Source organism: Oryza sativa, chromosome 10 (assembly GCF_034140825.1).
Source record: "Oryza sativa Japonica Group chromosome 10, ASM3414082v1".
NCBI classification, from domain to species: domain Eukaryota; kingdom Viridiplantae; phylum Streptophyta; class Magnoliopsida; order Poales; family Poaceae; genus Oryza; species Oryza sativa.
This window is the reverse complement of record NC_089044.1, coordinates 10547968-10553726: the sequence shown is the minus strand read 5'-3', so window position 1 is coordinate 10553726 and position 5759 is coordinate 10547968. Positions and strand designations below refer to the sequence as shown.

The 5759-nt window shown below is 53.6% G+C and overlaps 1 long non-coding RNA gene across 1 annotated transcript; it reads right to left on the bottom strand.

Annotated features, from left to right (window-relative positions):
• Positions 1-3319: 3319 nt before the first annotated feature.
• Positions 3320-4994, bottom strand: LOC136353667 (uncharacterized). The gene is made up of 2 exons (XR_010737049.1): positions 4911-4994; positions 3320-3627 (listed from the first exon to the last, which is right to left on the bottom strand). It is a non-coding gene; the product is annotated as an uncharacterized lncRNA (long non-coding RNA).
• Positions 4995-5759: the final 765 nt, after the last annotated feature.

Sequence of the window (5759 nt, the reverse complement as noted above, 5' to 3'; positions counted from 1 at the left end):
ATATTTTCAAAAATAAAAATCCTTTGTTATTTGTGAAAACTGTCTAGTCTCTCTCTGTCTTGCTGCTTCACTTATCATCAAAATCTGACCTTTGAAAATGTTGCTTTTCTTTTTGTTTTTGTTTGTAGATGGCCGGCAGCGTCACCCGTCGTGGTTTGGACATGACTGGCTTCGTCTTGGAGCTGCGAGGCATGTGCGTGGCCCTGGGGTATCCACACGGAGTGGACTACCAGGCCAGGCCGCTCCCGGAGCAGGAGGGTGACGATGCAGAGCCCCGCGCTGGTTGGGAGGTCACTGCAGTGATCCTCGCCGGCTCTTCCGAGCGGACTTCGCTGACAGTCACCGCGGGTGGCGACTCCTTCCCCGCCGCCTGCCAGAGCGCCGCTCTCCTCGCCATCGGCACTCTCCACCAGCGCTACCCGAACGAGTTGCAGCACTCGCCCTACCGCTACCACCCTCGTCGCGGAGGAGCCCGCGACCACGCCACCTTCCGGGATGCTAGCTCGGAGGATGACGCTACCATCGTGCATCTGGCACGCATGGTGGAGGCATACGACGCGGCTCGTATCGACTTCCATCAGATGGTGCGCCGCGGGATGGTCGAGAACAACATGAAGATCCTGGAGCTGCGTCAGGAGAACCTGCAGCTCAAGAAGGACCTCGACGCAGTGGAGGCGCAACTGCACCAGCTCAAGATCGCCCAGGGAGAGATCTGCCGCCCCAAGCGTCGCCGCGTCTGCCGCAGCCAGAAGATCACCGCCCGCAAGAGCACCTCCAGGCCTGAGCTTGTCCGTCAGTCCCTGGCGTGGACTTGCTTCGTCGAGACCCCTCGTGCCGAGCCTGCGCCCGTGGTTCCCCAGGAGGGGGAAGCCTCCGGCGTTGGTAGCTCGGAGGGTGCGCTGTTGCTCACCTTCCGTCCTGGCCCGTCGCAGCAGTAGACGAGCAGTTAGTAGGCTTGCGCGTGTGTTTTTCTCGTTTGTCTTCTTGTTGAGTCGTGTGGGGCATGGTTATGCCGGTGTGTGGTGTAACTATGTCGGAGCCTGTCTTTATTTGTTCGCCTAAGCAACTTGAACTTTAATGAACCAATTTAATAGCAGTGATAAATTTAAGAATAATGGTAGTCGTGGGTGGTTAGTTTTAATTGTTAGCTCCTTCTCTGTTTGCTGGTTCTGTGTGGGGTTTTCAGATGGTGACGACCAGGAGAAACGCTGTTACCGGTGATGGCAACCAACCTGAAGGCAGCAACCACAACCACCAGGGCAACCCACCTCCACCTCCACCTCCTCCTCCACCACCACCACCAGACACCAACGCCATTCTCACCCAAATCCTCGCCCAGCAAGCTAACATGATGAATGCTTTCCTCCACCACCTCCAAAATCCGCCACAACATAATGCTCCACCACCACCTCCCCAACACTCTAAACTCGCCGAGTTCCTCCGCATCCGCCCACCTACCTTCTCTAGCTCCAACAACCCCGTGGATGCTTTGGATTGGTTGCATGCCGTGGGGAAGAAGTTAGACACGGTGCAGTGCAGCGATGAGGAGAAAGTCGTCTTCGCCGCCCATCAGCTGCAGGGACCCGCATCTCTATGGTGGGACCATTTCCAGGCTACGCAGCCAGAGGGGCAACCTATTACTTGGACTCGCTTCACCGCCGCTTTCCGGAGAACCCATGTGCCCGCTGGAGTCGTGGCTCTTAAGAAAAGGGAATTCCGAGAGTTGAAGCAAGGCAACCGCTCCGTGATGGAGTATTTGCATGAGTTCAACAACCTGGCCCGTTACGCTCCAGAGGATGTGCGGGAAGATGAGGAGAAGCAAGAGAAGTTCTTGGCAGGAATGGACCCTGAGCTGTCCGTCCGTCTAGTCTCTGGGGACTATCCGGATTTTCAACGACTGGTGGACAAGAGCATCCGCTTGGAAGCCAAGCACAAGGAGCTGGAATCGCACAAGCGCCGCTTGGCGAATTTCCGCAATCAACAGGGTGCTAACCAAAGGGTCCGCTACACCAATCCCTATCCAGGGGGATCCTCCTCGCAGCAGCAGCCGCAGCAGCCTCGCTCCGCGCCTCGACCTCAATTCGTGGTGCGCGTCCCACAGCCGCAGCAGCAGCAGAATCAGCAAGGGACTCGTGCGCCCCGTCCTCCTACGCCAACTGTGCAGCCTGTTCAAGGCCGCAGGGACGCTCAAGGTCAGCAGCGTCTGTGCTTCAACTGCTTCGAGCCCAGGCACTTTGCGGATAAATGCCCAAAGCCAAGGCGTCAGCAAGGCCAAGCGCCTCCCCGCCCCAACAACGGTGGGAAGGATGTCATTCGAGGTCGTGTGAATCACGTGACGGCCGAGGACGTGCTGACAACTCCGGACGTCATCGTTGGTACGTTCCTCGTTCATTCCATCCCTGCTACAATTTTGTTCGACTCTGGAGCTTCCCACTCGTTTATATCTGTGCCATTCGTGGGGAGAAATCAGTTGGGGGTAGAAAGGCTTAGGAACCCTCTGCTCATCACCACCCCTGGAGGGGTTATGACAGCAAAGTATTATAGCCCTGCCGTCCCTATAGAAATTCAGGGGATTCCTTTTCCCTCGGATCTGATTCTGCTAGACACCAAGAACTTGGATGTGATTCTTGGGATGAATTGGTTGGCACAATTCCAAGGAGTAGTGGATTGCGCGAGACGCACTGTTACTCTGTACCGAGGGCCAGAACAACCGGTTGTTTTCTTTGCACCCCCAACCTCTGTCAGAAGTTCAGAACTTCATCAGATAGGACTGTCAGAAATCCCCATCGTCAGGGAGTTCGGAGATGTGTTTCCGGAAGAACTACCCGGTATGCCGCCTAAGCGAGAGATTGAGTTCCGAATAGATCTTGCTCCAGGGACCACTCCTCTGCACAAGCGACCCTACCGTATGGCAGCAAATGAACTGGCCGAAGTCAAGAAACAGTTGGAAGAGTTGAAAGAAAAGGGGTATATACGTCCGAGTACTTCCCCATGGGGTGCTCCTGTGATTTTTGTAGAGAAGAAAGACAAGACGAAGAGGATGTGCGTCGACTACAGAGCTCTCAATGAAGTCACCATCAAGAACAAGTACCCTCTTCCCCGGATCGATGATCTGTTCGACCAACTCAAAGGTGCCACTGTATTCTCCAAGATTGATCTCCGTTCCGGATATCACCAACTACGTATCCGTGAGGAAGATATTCCAAAGACCGCATTCACCACGCGATACGGGCTGTATGAATTCACGGTGATGTCGTTCGGTTTGACCAATGCACCTGCCTTCTTCATGAACTTAATGAATAAAGTGTTCATGGAATACTTGGATAAGTTTGTTGTGGTTTTCATTGATGACATTCTGATATACTCACTGTCACGACCGGAAATCACCCAACCGGCGTTCCTGACGTGCGTGCATTATTCCTTGTCCCAGGAGGCAAGGTACACCAAAAGTTGATACAATTCAGAGTTTAACAAGCGGAAGCGTATATAAAATTATTACATGGGCAACGAAGGCCCAGCACACTCAAAGACAACGAAAAACAGCGGAAGACTAGGGCGACGACCACAGGCGCTTGACGGCAGGCACGAGCTAGACACCAAAGCCTTCATCTTCAGGGAACTCCTCATCTGGGCTTGGGAAAATTAAGCAAGACTGAGTACAACCACCGTACTCAACAAGACACACCCACAAATGCAGAATAAATGCAAGGGAGTACAAGGGAAATATACCATAGAGGGGTTAGGGTTGCAGTAAACAGCATTTAAAGACATTTAGTTGCACAGGGCTATTTTGTAAACACGATCCTAGAGCTATACAATGTTATTAAATCAAGGCCGTGAACCCTCACGAACCTGCCTTAACCCAAGGCCTACGATGATTCAGACCGAACTGGCAACCCGACCCTGGGTCCCAGCTCGTCCTAAGCCAACCCAGGCCAACCATTCCACATTTTAGTTGTTGAGCAGATTTTAAGAATTATAACACTGACTTGGGTACATTGCTAGGCTTGCCCATATCCGAGGGCTCGGCTATTCGAATAGATTTACTCTGATCAGAGGTGTACATCTTTACCCACAAGACACATCTTCCTCACGTGTTGCCACGTGCCACATACCACCACGGTATACGGACGGAAGACGTGACATAGTTTCCAACCCATCCTAGCCTTAGACAAGAGTACCGACCCAATCCTACCTACGGCCGGGATACCCGGGACAGGCAGGCACAACTGAGCCCCTAGCATTGGGCACCAACCCTCCGCCGTATGACATCTCGACTACCGGGCCGCAGCTCGTGTAGCCTTCATTTGCCCTGGAGAATGTCCATCGACCCCCGACTTCATCCATCTCCAATCCGTGTACTTTTGTTTATGACTAGACTGAGCCACAAACTAAGCCTTACCCACTAGACATGTGGAAGTACGGTAGTGCTTTGCAACAGAGGCCCGAGCTTTAGTCCTTATAGTGGCCGGGGTGCTACTTCCCACAACTGGCATGCACCCAAACCCCACCGAAAACAGGTTTTAGGGGTTTTGAAAGAGGAAGGGAGGTGTGTGTCCAATTCCAACATAAGCCAACCATTCCATGGTGTCCAAATGATATGAGAATTTCCCAAGTCTAAAGTTATAAAACCACCTAATGTTGCCTAATTAATCAGCGAAGCATCTACCTAAATTCATACTTGTGGAACCATGAATAGAGTGTCCACTAGTTGAGGTTTTGTTTGTCTAGGGTGAACAAGGTAATAATAATAACAATAACAATAATAATATGGTCATAACAAAGGTAAATAGGCATGGCTAAATAAAACAGTGATAACGCGGGAATTTAAATAAAGCGATAATGCAATAATTTAAATCAACATAATTTTATAAACTGGGATTCAATATGATCAAGATGATGTGTCTTGCCTTGCTCGTTTTCCCACTCGACGGCTTCGACTTCCACGAAGAGCGGATCTTCCGAAGCTGCAGCGTCTACACGACCAACGGAAAAGAAAAAGGCTTTAACACTAAATAACTCCACATAACAGCAGAAACAAAGCACAAAAATGGGTTCTTTACATCTTAAGGAAAAATTAGAGACTTGAACGGTCCAATTCCGAGTTCAAATGGCCAAGATATGGCCATTTGAAGTTTATATGCTCTTTAAATGGATATTTGCGAATTTCTTCATTAAATTTTCAATTAAAAATTCTATTTATTGCGTCAGCCGGGGAGGCGGGCGCGCGGACCGGGTCCACGGGAAGTGGGGCCCACGTGTCAGCCCCACGGTCCACGGTGGACCGGGCGCACGCGGCTGGCGGCGGTCGGCGCCGTGGGTCCCGCGCGTCAGCCGCACCCGCGGGCGCGGGCGGCTGACAGCCGGGCCCACTTGGCAGCCGCGAGGGCGCGCCCAAGGGCGGCCTCGCCGGCGCGGCCGACGGGAGGAGGACGCGCACCCGCGCCCCGATGGTCGCCGCCGGCGACCAACGGCGCGGCGGAGTGGCACCCGAGAGAGAGGAGGAAAGGGGGAAGGCGAACGGCGGTCTTCGGCTCACCCCGGGACAACGACGACGACGAGAGCGGCGGCCGGAGCGGAGGAAGACGGCGGCGCGGCTCGGGATGACGATGACGACGGTGCTCCGGCGGTCGGCGGGCGAAGCGGAGCGGCGGACGGGGTCGGCGGCGATGCGGCGATGCCGAAGGAGGGGTCGCCGAGCCGGGAAGAAGAGCGGAGCGACGTCGGCGGCTAACCGAAGGTCGACGGCGACGGCGGAG